Source organism: Ovis canadensis, chromosome 3, assembly GCF_042477335.2.
Source record: "Ovis canadensis isolate MfBH-ARS-UI-01 breed Bighorn chromosome 3, ARS-UI_OviCan_v2, whole genome shotgun sequence".
Lineage (NCBI taxonomy): Eukaryota > Metazoa > Chordata > Mammalia > Artiodactyla > Bovidae > Ovis > Ovis canadensis.
The window spans coordinates 76,368,942-76,386,054 of record NC_091247.1 but is presented as its reverse complement, the minus strand read 5'-3'; positions in this window follow the sequence as shown (position 1 = coordinate 76,386,054).

Genomic DNA, 17,113 nt, shown 5'->3' with positions numbered 1-17,113 from the left:
GGTTGATCTCCTTCAGAATGGACTGGTTGGATCTCCTTGCAGTCCAAGGGACTCTCAAGAGTCTTCTCCAACACCACAGTTCAAATGCATCAATTCTTTGGCGCTCATCCTTCTTCACAGTCCAACTCTCACATCCATACATGACCACAGGAAAAACCATAGCCTTGACTAGACAGACCTTAAGACGGCAAAGTCAAGTCCCTGGTTTTTAATATGCTATCTAGGTTGGTCATAACTTTTCTTCCACGGAGTAAGCGTCTTTTAATTGCATGGCTGCAGTCACCATCTGCGGTGATTTTGGAGCCCCAAAAAATAAAGTCTGACACTGTTTCCACTGTTTCCCCATCTATTTCCCATGAAGTGATGGGACCGGATGCCATGATCTTCGTTTTCTGAATGTTGAGCTTTAAGCCAACTTTTTCACTCTCCTCTTTCACTTTCATCAAGAGGCTTTTTAGTTCCTCTTCACTTTCTGCCATAAGGGTGGTGTCATCTGCGTATCTGAGGTTATTGATATTTCTCCCAGCAATCTTGATTCCAGCTTGTGTTTATAGTAAAACAAGGCTCCCATCCCACTATGCAGGTGGGCTAATACTGATGCATCTCCATTTTAATGTCAAGTTTCAGAGTGAACTTCTACTATATTCATTTTCTCTGAGGCCAACCTTCCCTGCAAGGTTTAAAGATTACCAAACAATGAGTCTCTTTCAAAATCATGGATTTCCTTGGTGTTTTAAATTCTTAACTTGTTCATTTCTCACATTCATGAGATATCTACCTCACAGCAACCCAAACACACAAGTACACTCACTTCTGTGGGTTGTTGATGTCGCTTTGAAGGCCTTTTCAGTTAGCCCTTTCCTGACTCACCCCACCATTTCCTCTGGTTTTTTATTTGACAGACCATCCAAGTCATTTGCCTAAGTCATTTACCTAAGTCATTTGCTTCCTTCCTACTGAAGGCTTTTTACTGCTACCACCAATCTCTTTCTTCCTGAGCAAAGATCAGTGTTTTCTTCAGTCTAGGCCTGCAGCACATGGTCTCATTTCATAACTTTTAGTAGAGTTCCACTCTTTGAAATGCTTACTGGGGAACAGGGGTAGGTATGAATTATAGACTCAGTCATGGAGGTGTAATATAGTTAATTGTGAGTGCCTAGAGTAACTACTCGGAGAAGGCAATGGCATCCCACTCCAGTACTCTTGCCTGGAAAATCCCATGGACGGAGGAGCCTGGTAGGCTGCAGTCCACGGGGTCACTAAAAGTTGGACACGACTGAGTGACTTCACTTTCACTTTTCACTTTCATGCATTGGAGAAGGAAATGGCAGCCCACTCCAGTGTTCTTGCCTGGAGAATCCCAGGGACAGAGGAGCCTGGTAGGAGGCCGTCTGTGGGATCGCAGAGTCGGACACGACTGAAGCGACTTAGCAGCAGCAGCAGCAGAGTAACTACTACCTGGAGAAGGCAATGGCACCCCACTCCAGTACTCTTGCCTGGAAAATCCCATGGGTGGAGGAGCCTGGTAGGCTGCAGTCCATGGGGTAGCTAAGAGTCGGACTCAACTGAGTGACTTCACTTTCACTTTTCACTTTCATGCACTAGAGAAGGCAATGGCAACCCACTCCAGTGTTCTTGCCTGGAGAATCCCAGGCACGGGGGAGCCTGGTGGGCTGCCGTCTATGGGGTCGCACAGATTTGGACAAGACTGAAGCGACTTAGCAGCAGCAGCAGAGTAACTACATTTAAAACTCATACAGCTTTTCAAGGGAATGGCCTTCTAGGTCCTTCCTATAATTAACAGGTAAACAACATCATTTTAAGTAGTATATCAACTGTTCCTGCATAGAAAGATGCATAGAATCATTCTCTCAAATGATTTCACTACTTCCCTCTGAAAACCTCTCTTTTTGTCAGTTGTTTAATAAATCTCATTCTCATAGATATCACAAAGACAGAGTCGAAAGATTACATACTTTAAAAAGTGGCTACTAATCTCGGGGCTGGAGGCCTCCTTTGACCTCCTGGAGATAAAGGTTGGTGTGTACGTTAGTTCTCCTGAGAAGTACCAAAGGCTTCCTTTCTCCTAAAGCAACCCTAAAGTAGTCCTTTATACTTTACCACTCCCTTCTCTGGGCACTGGAGTCTGAGACATTACTTAATATTTGCTTGTTTCTCCTCTGGAAAATCCCCAATTTAATGCAGGCCACTTCATACCTAAAATACACTGATTTCTCAACTCAATCTTGCTAAAGAGGTTCCCAGTGTGCAAACAGCACCAAGAAGTGTTTTTAAGTTGCCAAGTAAATGGGATCTGAAAACACTACAATTGGTTCCCAAGCTAATGCTCCTAGTGACCAGGTATGAATTTGGAAGATGGTTGGATAGTTTGATCTGTAAACTGTGTTGACAGTCTAGAGTTATGGAATATGTTCTAAACATCCAAGCTAATCACTACCCACATACTCTGAGTTGAAAATGATAAAACTATAAATTAATAAAGTGTCACTTTCTAGCTCAATGACAATAGGGTTGGAATGTGAGCCAGATACCAGAAGATACAGATATAACCCTGTCCCCAGCACTAACTATAAGCTATATCATGGATCAATTCAGTGAAATGGTTTTATAGGCTAGTAGAACCTTCTGCTCAAAATCAGATGGGAGTAGAGCAAATTAATACCATCATCTATTATTCTATCAGTAAAGTTATGCTCTTTAATTTCTAAAACTTTTTGATTTTGATGAATACTCTATTGAAATGTGAATATCTTTTGAAGGGATTGTACCAATCTTTTATCAAATGACATAAATAGTTAATATTTTAGCAGAAATTGGGACAAATGCAATACAGGGAAGGAGAGAAGAAAAGCTGAGGCTGATAAGTGAGCAAGGAGGCACCAAAGCAAATTTTATTACCCTTCCAAAGCTGCCCTTTGAGGACCACCTTCATTCTCCCCTGCTGACCATCTCTTTCTTGAAGCTGGTGGTTTTTCTGAATACAAGGTCAGGCTTCACAATTTGGATTATGAACAGTGGCAACCTTCATACTAGGTAGCCTTCAATCTAAGGCATGTTCACCTTCCTTCCATTGGTAAATGAATCCATTTTTCCTTGACTTTCTAAAAGTGATCAGCTGTCAAACTGAGACGCTTATCTACACAGAAAGTACAACACATGACCTTTGTTTGCTTTTCTCTTTTCATAGGAATCAATAATATCAGACTATCCCTGCAATGCCAGAAGGCTGGAGACCAGCATTTTGAAAGTAAGGAATGATAAGGGAAGACCCATCTAAAATTTTCTTGTTGGCAGTCCAAAATATCTAGCCCTGCCACCAGTGGAATTATCAGACAAACTGAACCCTGAATAGCTGAATTGCTGGTACAAGGGAAGGAAATTAGAAATACCAGTTGTGGCTGTATGAGCAGTTTCAGAAACAAAGACTATAGTAACTCCCCTATTTTCTTCCTAACAAATTATAGATAATAACCAGTACCCCTTCTTCCTTACTAAATTGTAAAGGTGCACTGGTGGTGGTTAATTTTATAATTTAGATCTTAGGTGATAGGATGTCTAGGAGACATTGTTCCTAAACAAGAAGAATAAACTTTACCCAGAGAAAGGTCCAAGGAAGGGGATTTCAAAATTTCCCTTTCAGAGGGATACAAAGCATGTTTTCATTTGTACAAAGGATCATAATATTTTGTTAGGTGAAAACATGTCCAGATTGTTACTGTTGTTTAGAAATTAAAGTACAGGAAGAAGCGTATATATAAATGCTGAATGGTCAAAGGGTGAACTGTGATGGCTTTGGTGAGTGGCTTTCCATATCTATTCCAAACTCTTTAGAAGGAGCCTTCCTCTACTGCAGAAGCTAGAGAATTAAAAAGCATATTTTTGATTTCCTGACTCCAGAGTTAAACTAGGTGATTAAATATACACATGTAACTTTGCTTCATCTTCAACCAACACAAAAAGTACAATTGAAGATTTTTTTTTAAGACATAAACCCTCTGGAGTGTGGAACACAAGAGGCAAGAACAATGATGTTTTGGCAGCTGAATAGTGGCAATGAGGAAGCAAAGAAACAAACAATTTATGTTGTAGGATTTCTCAAAAGGTTCAAGAACTCATGGTACTGGGTAATGCTGGAACTGGGGTGAAGGGGCATCATGCTGAAATAAGGAGTGAGTAAAAGTGTTAGAGTAACAATTAGATCCTTCAAACCCCACCCCTGTTCCACAGTGCTGGTAATTGCCCTCTGTCCTTGCAGATCCTGGGGGCTTATTACCTACAGAGGTAAAGAAGATGTCGGGACTGGGGAATGCTAGGTTCCTCTGAGTGCTAGATTCTATACCAACAAATGGTCCACCCAGATGTCCCAAAGATAAATCTCTAATTGTTAAGTCTTAACCATTTACTCAGAGCTTCCAGTATTTTTATTCCTCACTTAGTTTTGTTTTTTTAAAACAGGTATTTTGTGGGAGAGGTATAATTTATATATAGTATTGAAATGCACAGATTTTAAATGTACTTGAGCAGTTTTGGTAAATGCATACTTCTGTGTAACTCACACCTCTAACACAATATGGAACATTTTCAGTTCCCCAGAAAATCAGTCCCTAACTCTAAATCATGAACAGACAACTAAGAATTACCAGGCATCTGAGGAAAACTCCAATATGGAAGCTAAACAAATAGGAAAAATGGAACTTAGAGGAAAGAGTTATTTTAGGAAAAATAAAAACTAATCTATATTAATATCCTTAGGCAGATGAGAAGAGTGCACACTGAATACTATGGAAAAAATTCAAAGAAAAACAAGAAAAAAAGAGCTCTTAGAAACTGAAAGCATGATGAGAATTAAAAAAAAAAAAAGGTAGAAATTTTGGAAGATATAGTTGGAAAAATTCTCGGAAAAAATGGAACAAAAAGACCAAAAGAAGGAAAATCAGAGAGAAATGATGAGAAAAGAGGAGCCCAGTCAGGAGATCCAACATCTAAATAACAGAGGGGAAGAAAGTAGCAATGAAGAGATCAAGAGAATGCCTAGGGTATTCAGACTGAAAGGACCTACTGGATGCCCAAGAGAATGAATGGAAATGAGACTCACACAGAAGCATGTCATTATGAAATTTCACTGGGAACAAAGAGAAAATCGTACTTTAAAAAATTGGCCACATAGCTGGAATTAGAAGAGCTTCTGATTTTTCAACAGCAGCATGTAAAACTAGAAGTCAATGGAGGAAAGCCTTCAAAACTGAAGAAAAAAATATTCCTAATCTTGAATTCTATGTCCAGTTACTTTATTAATCAAACAGAAAAGTAGAATAAAAACATTTTCCGACATTCAGTCTCAAAAAATTTACCCTCCATATGCCCTTTTTCAGAAAACTGCTAGAAAATATACCCCATTAAATGAAGAGAGTAAAGCAAGAAAGAATATATGGACCACATGAAACAGGAGATTCAACACAGTGAGGCAAAGGGAAACTGTCAGATGATGGAGATGATGGACCCCACATGCCTGTGCTACACAAAGGACAGAAGATCTTAATAGAAAATCCGATGCTCAAAACTGTAGAGGGCCCAGATGTATAGCTGTCCTTGCCTCCAGAGTAATGACATAGACAGAGTGAAGCCCGTGTATGGCCAATAAAGATGCTGCTGCTGCTGCTGCTAAGTCACATCAGTTGTGTCCGACTCTGTGCGACCACATAGATGGCAGCCCACCAGGCTCCCCGGTCCCTGGGATTCTCCAGGCAAGAACACTGGAGTGGGTTGACATTTCCTGCTCCAATGCATGAAAGTGAAGTTGTTCAGTCGTGTCCGACTCTTCGCGACCCCATGAACTGCAGCCTACCAGGCTCCTCCATCCATGGGATTTTCCAGGCAAGAGTACTGGAGTGGGTTGCCATTGCCTTCTCCGATGAAATCATAACAAAAGATCTTTCTAACACAATGGTACACAGAAGCCTGGGGTCTCTCTGTGTCTCAGCAAAGCTTTCCTGGCCCTCATAGACTATAATGCAGAAAATAATAAACATCTGCCCAAAGAAGAGAAATCCTACATGTTAATCTATATGTTCATATGTTCTGTGTGGGTGTCTATGTATATCTATGTACCTTGATGTGCTTAGTAGCTCAATTGTGTCCAACTCTTTGTGACCCCATGGACTGTAGTCTTCCAGACTCCTCTGTCCATGGGATTCTCCAGGCAAGAATACTGGAGTGGGTTGCCATTCCCTTCTCCAGGGGATCTTCCCAAACCAGGGATTGAACCTAGGTCTCCCACTTTGCAGGCATATTCTTTACCATCTGAGCCACCAGGGAAGCCCATATACTTGTATATACACAGGCTATCTCTAGATGGATTGTAAAGGAAATCTACTTTCCACTCTCTAGTTTTTGTTCCTTTTTAATTTATCTTTCTACCTTGTGCATGTACTGGCTATTCAGAAAATGAGCTAATGAATAAAACAAAATATATTCTTCTTTAAAACTTACAAACAACATGCCCACTGACTATTTCTACTCTTAGGAATTTATTCTGTGAATATACTTGTATACATGTCAAGTTATATAAATACAACGCCATTTATTGCAGCATTATTTGTGGTAGTAAAGTACTGGATATTGCCTACCTGTCCACTGAGAGGGAAATGGTAAGATAAATTACATACGTCTACGTTGTTGACTGCTTGGCAGTCATTAAAAAAAGAATGAAAAAGCTTTTCAATAAAAGCTCACTATGTATTGATATAGAATAATATCCAAGATATTCTATTAAGCAAAAAGGCAAAGCATAGAAGAAAGTGTATAATTTGTTATAAAAATACAGCAGAAAAATGTCTCTGACTCCCACAATTCAAGTGTGTAGATAACTTACAACATCATTGTAGGTTATCTTTATATTCTGTCCTTTGCTTTTGTGATGCTTAGTGTGTGTTAGTCACTAAATTATGTCCAATTCTTTGTGACCCTATGGACTGTAACCCGCCAGGCTCTTCTGTGCATGGGATTTCCCAGGCAAGAATACTGGAGTGGGTTGCCATTTCCTTCTCCAGGAGGTCTTCCCAAACCAGGGATCAAACACAGCTCTCCTGCATTAAATGCAGATTTTTTACCATCTGAGCCACCAGGGAAGTCTTTGTGATACTTATGACAATAATAATTAATGATTATTTGTGCTAACAAAAAAAATTTCACATCTCTCCTGCTTCTTGCAACTGGTTCTAGGTGTGAAACTGATTGCATCAATTCAGTGCATTAAGCAAGATTTGGAAAGCAGAAGGGGCAAGCACCAGCTTCTCGTGTTCTTAGCTGTTGTTGCTGACAGTCATAGTCATTGCAACAGCATCCCAGTGTCCAGAGATTAGCTTCACAGACGCCCAAAGGCAGTTGCAGAGGCAGCTTCCTGACCCCAGGGATCCCAGTCTTGGTGGTATATTCTTATACTCAACACTTCTAGAGGGAGCTCCTGAATCTCCACCTACTTGTGGTAACTTCTGGCTGGAGAGTTAAGAGGTGATGTTTTAGGGTCATTGGAAACGACCTTGCTTATTCCACTCTTACCAGCCTTCTCAATAATTCTATTAGCATCTATTGTATTAAATGCTCCTGTGGCAGTGGTTTGTTTTCTACTACTAAACTTTACTGATACAATTGATAACATGAACTTTTAACATATGGAAACTGCAAATCTTACTTTATAATCATAAAAGTAATTTTCTTTATTTGGTCTCTCCTGTACACTGTGTGCTATCAAGGTGTTAAAGGGCTTAAAAATTGAGGATCATCTATGAGCTTCTCTTCTGCATGTGTTAACAACTACTGGCATGTCAAAACATAAACACAAAATCAGGGGCAGAATGGTTTTTTGTTTGTTTTCTTTCATTGTTGTTGTTTTATTTTTTAACTGGAAGATAATTGCTTTACAATGTTGCATTGCTTTCTACCATGAAACAACATGAATCAGTCATAACTATATACACATATATATGTATGTATATATATGATATATAGATATATATATGTATATATATACAGAGCTGTGTGTATATATATCCCATATATATACATACATATCTATATATCTATATATATATGTATAGATATATATCTATATATATATCCCCTCCCTCTTGAGCCCCCTTCCCACCCCTTACCCCCATCCCACCCCTCTAGGTCATCACAGAGCATCAGGCTGGACTCAGGGGCAGCATGTTTAACTTTGTTTTTCAAGTTTATCCAAAACATAGGATGAGTGAATGAATAAGTATTAGGGATTATTTTCAATAAACTAGTATATTTTTTAACTGATGAAAGTAAACATGACTGGCAGGGCACAGTGGTCTATTCTACTCTCTAAGAAAAGCCTGTGGGCATCCATTGCAAAGTATGACAGAAATAACTGGGAGATTCCAGGTTTTACTCTCCTCCATTCAGTAACGTGAAATGATTCTCAACAGGCTGAGAAACCCATTAAAACATCTCCTGGCCCATAAAAATAATTGCCTTGTTACCTCTCGATCATGGTAATCCTGTGTGAGATGACAATTCTGGATTTTGTCTCTTTCTACATTGTTCGAAATGTGAATTTGAGAGTGAGTGAGTAAAAGGGAGTGCCACATGAGCAGTTATAGCCTTTGAGTACCGCTGAGCACACACTTAACATGTTTGTTTCTGAGGTAGCCTTTCATAATAACATTTAATCCAGTGACATTTTTGTGTGTGCTTTTAGAAAAGAAGCAGTTGAAGGTGGTGGGTAAAAGAGCAAATGTCTGAGAAGTCACAGCTCTCAGCAAACACAGACACACAAGTTTACAATTACCTGGTGGACAACAAACAGCAACAAACATCTGATTCTGAGTTTTCAGAGATTTACTCAATTATTAATGAGGTTGCCACTGAGGGAAGAATAAGACAGAATTGCTTTGACTTTCAGATCTATTAAAAACTGGTGGGAGCCTTCCAGTTCTTGACCATATGTGAATTATCCACCTGGCAGATTATTGTTTCCTTGAAATTCAGCCAGCTTAGCCCCAAGTGACCTATTCTGCCTAAGTTATATTTAGCAAATACTAACTTATTTAAACATAGACTATGCAAAATATTTACGAGATGAATATATCCAAGGTAAATATATATATATATATAAAACATTTCTTAAACTAATGGAAATGTTTTATAAATCATCCAAAGTTTCGGAATTAAAAAATTTGAAGCTGCCAGGGCCCTGAAAGACTTCTTATCCAAGAGTTTCATTTCATAGCTGAGAAAAATAGGCATGGTGAGGTTTACTGACTTGCCCAGAGTAACAGTTAATTGTGAAATTAAAATGTTTAAAGCATAGCTTCCCTTCTATTAAGTTTTTGGAAATATTTTCAGGAGTGTCTGCAATATGGGGGAAATGATCTGCACAGAGTCTCCCTAAGAACAGAGCTGGACTCCGGGGGTGATGGGTTGATGGGGTGTGTGGCTGGGGGAAGGGGAGCCTGCCAGGTGTTTCCTCACTCAGCTCTGTTGCCTGCACTACAAGAAGTCTTCAGAATCCGTCCTCATTCTCTTATTTTACAACTCTCTCTAATTGCTTATTATTTTTGTGCTATATCTCTTTCCTATGAGTAAACCTTGAATCACTCTCCTCAGTTGCCTTTTGTGAATTACAGACTCTTAGGGAAGAGCTGGGACCAAACAAGGAGTTTGGAGAGACAATCCATAGCCTGAAGAGAGAATACACTACAGCTTCAGGAGGAGAGAGTGGAGGAAGGTTCGCAGTGTGTATTTAATGCTGCTGAGCAGCTGGGCCACAGGAATTGCGAGAATTTATATCATTGAAGGTGCTCAGCAGTGGTTGATAGGGCTCTGCCAGGAGTGAGCAGATGGAGAAAGAGGAATAAGTGTCTGTGCAGCTAGTGAATAAATTCCAGAAGCTCACCTCAGCACCATTGGCTGCCTTTCAGACTAAAGACCCATAACTGGGGACGTAAATGTATTTGCAGATGTACGTAGATTTTAAAAGGAAGTCTGCAGCACCTCACATCCAATACGATGGCTACTATCAAAAAAAAAAAAAAAAGAGAAAGAGAGAGCGAGCAAGAAGAAAGGAAGGAAGGAGGGAAGAAAGGAAGAAAATAACAAGTGTGTTGGCAAGGATATGGGGAAATTATAACCCTCGTGCTCAACTGTGGGAATATAAAGTGACATAGCCACTTTGAAAACTGTATGCAGTTCCCTCAAAATTTAAAAATACAATTACCACATGACCCAGCCGTGGATACCCAAAAGAAGTGAAAGCAAGAACTAGAACCCATGGTCATAGCAACATTATTCGCAATAGCTAAAAGGTAGAAACAATCCAAGTGTCCATCAACAAGATGAATGGATAAACAAATGTGGTATATACATAAAATGGGATATTATTCAGCCTTAGAAAGAAATTAAATTCTGACACTTGCTGTAACGTGGATAAACCTTGAGGACATTTTGATAAGTGAAACGCAGCAGTCATAAAAAGACAAATACTGTGTGCTTCCATTTATATAAGGTACCTAGAATACTCCAACTCTTAGAGATAAAAAAGTAGAATGGTGATAGCCAAAAGGGTTAGGGTAAAGGTGAAATAAGGCTTCCCTGGTGGATCAGTGGTTAAGAATCTGCCAATGCAGGATACGTGGGTTCTATCCCTGAGTTCAGAAGATCCCCTGCAGAAGGAAATGGCAACCCCCTCCGGTATTTTTGCCCAGAAAATCCCAGGACAGGGAAAACTGTCCCTGTTGGGTCACAAAAGAGTAGGTCATGAGTTAGCAACTAAACAAGAACAATAAAAGGGAGAATAGGGAGTTAGTGTTTAATAAGTACCAAGATTCAGGTTTACAATAGGAAGAGAGTTCTAAAGATGGTTGCATAAAAATGTGAATGTACTTAATGCCACTGAACTAAGATGGCTTTTTGCTCTATGGATTTTACCAAACTTTTAAAAATGTTTTTTTTTTTTACAACCATACTTCTTATTAAAAAAAAAAAAAAAAAGAAGTCTGTAGTATTCCTGCACTGTTAACTGAATTTGTAAAGGATCTTTTTAAATCAGAAATGAAAAATCAAAGCTTATCTTCATTTATTCTCTTCTTTTTTCTTTCTTTCTTTCCTTTCTTCCTTGATGTCTCCCTACTTCCTTCCTTCAAATATCTGTAGGCTACGTAACATGTGCCAAACATTGTTTGAGGCCCTAGGAAGCTCAAAGAAAAGATACCACACCCTGATCACAGTCCAGCAGTGGAGATGTGCCCAGATAAACAGACATGTTTATGTGACCAAGGCTCTAACAGAGACTCTCAAACTGTCAAGGCAGCTCAGAGAAGGGATACCTAATACAGACATGGAGATGTGAGGGAAGCTTGATGCAATTTGGAATTCCTAGGAAGAATCTTGAGGTGTAAAAAGAAGTTAGCCTGCTAAACAAGGAAAAATTTGAGTCATCATAACAATATTAGTGATAGCATATTTTATAGTAACAAAGCTGCAATTCATATACTATTTATTCAATTGGTGTCTATTAAATACTAGGTGCCAAACACAGTTCAATGTGCTGGAAATATGGAGATGAACAAGATAAGGTCCCTCTGTCATGAAGCTTAGAGGAGATAGTCAATGAATATATAGACAAGTGGCTCAGTTGGTCAAGAAACCTCCTGCAATGCAGGAGACCTGGGTTCGATCCCCAGGTTGGGAAGATCCCCTGGAGGAAGGCATGGCAACCCACTCCAGTATTCTTTCCTGGAGAATGCCCATGGACAGAGGAGCCTGGTGGGCTACAGTCCATGGGGTTGCAAAGAGTTGGACATAACTGAGCAACTAAGCACAGACACAAATACATAATTTATTATAGTAAAGGTTCTGGAAAACAATAGGGTAAGGGGAAAACAAAAGGAGGATTGGGATGAGGGAAAGAATGTTACTAATTTTTATATGTGGCTGGAGAAGGCCTCACTAGTATATTGGCATTTGAGCAGAGGACTAAAAGTAAGGGCAGAAGGAACCCTAGGCAAAGACATGGAGGAGGCCAAGGTAAAAGCAAATGCTAAGTTCTTGAGGTGAGCACATGCCACATGTGTTAGGAGGACAGTGTAGTTGAAGAAGGAGGAGGGAGGGGAAGAGTACTGGGAGAGGAAAGGATGGGGGTTGGGAGGAAGACAGTGTTCCCCTTTCGTAGTGGGGCATTAAGGCCATGATAAGGACGTTGGTGTGTGAGATGAAAGCCACTAGAGGGCTCTGCATAGAGGAATGACGTGACCTGACTTAGGTCTTAAAGGGATCATTTTGACTGCTCTGTTGGAAAGATGGGAAGAGGCAAGGGTGCAAACGGTGTCACCAATTAGACGACTTTGGCAATAATCCAAGAGAAATTGATTGACTTGGACTGGATGGCAGCAGATGAAGCTGTCATATTCTAGAAATACTTTAAAGATGAAACCAACATGATTTGCTGATAGATTGGATATCAAGTGTGAGAGAAAACAAAATAGTCATGAGTGGCTCCCAAGTTGTTGGTCTGAACAGCTAGAAGCATAGAGCTGGCATTTACTAAGGTGGGAAAACTGTTAAAAGAGGAGGTTTGAGTTGGGAGTAGGCAGGGAATCAGACATTTGATTTTGGACACATCAAGTTCAAGATTTTTGTTAGATATATATGGAAATATCAACTAATTTATATATAAAGATCCAGAGTTCAGGGTAGAAGTACAGTTACAGATGTAAGTTGAAAGCTCTTGGCTTGTATTGGTTCAAAGCCATGGCAATGGATGACATTCCCAAGAGAGTGAGTCTAGATGTAGAAGGGGTCTAATAATTGAGTCACGGGGTATTTGGGGCTATTCCAATAGTCAATGGTTAGAAAAATGAGGGAGAACCAGCAAAGAAGACTGAGAAGGAATAGGCACAGAAATAAAAGGAGAGTGAAGAGACTCTTCAAAGTCAAATGAAAAGACTTGTTTTGAGGAGGAAGGGGTGGGCAATCGTGTCATGTTGATGGCAGGTCAAGATGGATGAGAGTTGAGATTGGACCATTGCATTTAGCAGCACGAAGGTCAGTAGTGATCTTTTCAAAAGTTGCTTTGTTGTAGTGGTGGGAGTGAGTGCTTGGTTGGCATGAAGCTGAGAGAAAACAGCTTTAAACTACCTAAATTTTCTAAGCCTTGATTTCCTTATCTATAAAAATGGGCATGTTAGTATTTTCCAAATGGAGTTGCTGTAAACATGAAAGGAAATAAATTATTTGAAGTACCTAGTAAGTGAGTGAAAGTGAAAGTCACTCAGTCGTGTCTGATTCTTTGCAACCCCACGGACTATACAGTCCATGGGAATTCTCCAGGCCAGAATATGGGAGTGGGTAGCCTTTCCCTTCTCCAGGGGATCTTCCCAACCCAGGGATAGACCCCAGATCTCCTGCACTGCAGGCAGATTCTTTACCAGCTGAGCCACAAGGGAAGCAAAGTACCTACCAAAGGTCTAGCAAATATACAGTTGTCCCTTGGTTCCAGTATCCTCCACAAACTCCACAAATGTTGAAATCTCTTATGTAAAATGGTCTACTGTTCACATATAATGTAAACATATCCTGCCATATATTTAAATAATCTCTAGATTACTTATAATACCTAACACAATGTAAATGTTATATAAAAAGTTGGCAGCATGCAGCAAGTTCATGTTTTGCTTTTGGAAACTTTCTGAAATTAAAAAAAATTTTTTTCAACCCCCCTGGTTGGTTGATTCTGCAGATGCAGAACATGAAGATCTGGAGCGGTGACTATATTAAGTATTTTTATTTTTTATAATTTTGTTTTTAGATTTCAACTATTCCAGAGGAAAAATAGACATTTATTGATACTTACCATCATCTTAAGTCAATCACCTTTTTTGAAAAGCTCAGATAGGAATCGACATAGTTAACTGATCTTTTTTCACGTTTTTGGAGAAGGAAATGGCAACCCACTCTCCAGTACTCTTGCCTGGAAAATCCCATGGACGGAGGAGCCTGGTAGGGTACAGTCCATGGAGTCACAGAGTTGGACACGACTGAGAGACTTCACACTTTCACTTTTTTATATTTCTTTTTATAAAATGAGGGTATACAGGCAAATGGGGCTTCCCTAGTAGCTCAGCTGGTAAACAATCAGCCTGCAATGAGGAGACCCCGGTTTGATTCCTGGGTCAGGAAGCTCCCTTGGAGAAGGGATAGGCTACCCAGTCTGGTATTCTTAGGCTTCCCTGGTGGTTCAGAAAGTAAAGGATCCACAGCAACCTGGGTTTGATCCCTGGGTTGGGAAGATGCCCTGGAGGAGGGCGTGGCAACCCACTCCAATATTCTTGCCTGGAAAATCCCCATGAACAAGAGGAGGCTGGTGGGCTATAGCCCATGAGGTCCCAAAGAGTCAGACATGACTGAGTGACTAGACACACACATGTCAGTTCAGTTCAGTTCAGCCACTCAGTCCTGTCTGACTCTTTGCGACCCCATGAATCGCAGCACGCCAGGCCTCCCTGTCCATCACCAACTCCTGGAGTTTACTCAAACTCATGTCCACAGAGTCAGTGATGCCATCCAGCCATCTCATCCTCGGTCGTCCCCTTCTCCTCCTGCCCCCAATCCCTCCCAGCATCAGAGTCTTTTCCAATGAGTCAACTCTTCACATGAGGTGGCCAAAGTATTGGAGTTCCAGCTTCGGCATCAGTCCTTCCAGTGAACACCCAGGACTGATCTCCTTTACAATGAACTGGTTGGATCTCCTTGCAGTCCAAGGGACTCTCAAGAGTCTTCTCCAACACCACAGTTCAAAAGCATCAATTCTTCAGCACTCAGCCTTCTTCACAGTCCAACTCTCACATCCATACATGACCACTGGAAAAAACCATAGCCTTGACTAGATGGACCTTTGTTGGCAAAGTAATGTCTCTGCTTTTTAATATGCTATCTATGTTGGTCATAACTTTCCTTCCAAGGAGTAAGCGTCTTTTAATTTCATGGCTGCAGTCACCATCTGCAGTGATTTTGGAGCCCCAAAAACAAAGTCTGTCACTGCTTCCACTGTTTCCCCATCTACTTCCCATGAAGTGATGGGACCAGATGCCATGATCTTCGTTTTCTGAATGTTGAGCTTTAAGCCAACTTTTTCACTCTCCTCTTTCACTTTCATCAAGAGGCTCTTTGATTCTTCTTCACTTTCTGCCATAAGGGTGGTGTTATCTGCATATCTGAGGTTATTGATATTTCTCCCAGCACTCTTGATTCCAGCTTGTGCTTCCTCCAGCCCAGTGTTTCTCATGATGTACTCTGCATATAAGTTAAATAAGCAGGGTGACAATATACAGCCTTGACATACTCCTTTTCCTATTTGGAAGCAGTCTGTTGTTTCATGTCCAGTTCTAACTGTTGCTTCCTGACCTGCATACAGATTTCTCAAGAGGCAGGTCAGGTGGTCTTGTATTCCCATTTCTTTCAGAATTTCCCACAGTTTATTGTGATCCACACAGTCAAAGGTTTTGGCATAGTCAAACACACACATACAGGCAAATGCCAAAAAAAAAAAAAAAAAAAAAGATAGGAGAAGAGGAATTGGAGAGAGATACAAACAAAGGGGAGAGAGAAAAACCTGAAAGCTATTAGAGAATATTTTTGTTTTAGCTTGCTTTTTTAAGATGAGAGAAATAACTGTGGATAGTAGAGAAAATGATCCAATCAAGAAGGAAAATTTAATGATACAAGAAAGGAAGGAGATGTCTTTGAGAGCAAAAGAGTGGGATCTAGTGCCCAAGTGCAGAACTTGGCCTTCGGAATGTAGACAATTCATTGCAGAGTCTGCAGGTATAGATGTAGGTGACTATATAGATGTAGACAGTGGGGGTACTGAGGGCCTAATTAAGGTTGATGGTGAAGAATTTTGGGCTTCCTAGGTTCCACTTCCTGGGTTCCACAAGTGGTGCTAAAGAACCCACTTGCCAATGCAGGAGACTTAAAGAGACTTGAGTTCGATCCCTACATCAGGAAGATTTCCTAGAAGAGGGCATGAAAACCCACTCCAGTATTCTTGCCTGGAGAATCCCTTGGACAGAGGCACCTGCAGCTATAGACCATGGAGTCACAAAGAGTCAGACACAACTGATGTGACTTAGCAAATGCATGCATGCATGGTGAAGAATTTAAAGTGAAACTAGGCAGCATAGTCTACAATTGGGTTTATGTGTGGATGGTGGGAAGGACACATCCCACAAGAGAAGGTGGGAAATCGACAGTATCGGAGTTGGGGATTTGTTAGGTGAATACAATGAAAGGAGAGAGGAGTACTGTGGATATGCAGACGGTAATTGTAGGGTGGGACCAGGTAAACAGAGTGAGAGAGCAGGGAAGTGAGACCATGAGGAAGTGAGGGATTATTGAATGGTGTAGAATCCTGACAGAGTACTAGAGGGAAAAATTGGAAGGTGGTCTCAGAGAACAGGAAAACAATCCTCTCAATGAAACTCACCACCAGTATTCAATGAGCCATCAGAAAGAGCTTGCCTCATTTTCCTGTGAAATAAGACTTAGTTAGATATCGGAAGATAATAGAGTTTACTCAGAACAGGAAATGGGCTCTTAGAGACCTTTGAAAACACTAATTGCAATGGATGAATACTTTAACAGTCTTCAACAAATATTCATTGAGGGAAATCTTATCAAAATGTTATAAATTTTTGTTTCTGATTAATCCTGCCTACAGCATGTTTAAGAAATGGATTCGGTTTTAACAATTTCAGGAAAAGGAAGCTTACTTATTTAACCATTATCTCCTGAATCTAGGACGCAGAGATACAGGGATCTTGCCCTCTAGGCATATTCTGAGGGGGATACAGGCAAGAAAACAAAAAGATACACCGTAGAGAGTAACATATAGCATAATGGATGCTTAAAGTGTGATAGAGTTAAGGCACATAAGTGGGACCAGCCTTGTGGTGATGAGGCTGCTGCCAGGGATGGATGAAAGCTTTCAGTGAATGGCAGACCTATGTTGTAATGTAAAGGCCTTAAAAACCTGACATGACACAACTTGCATTTTTAAACTCTTCTCTTT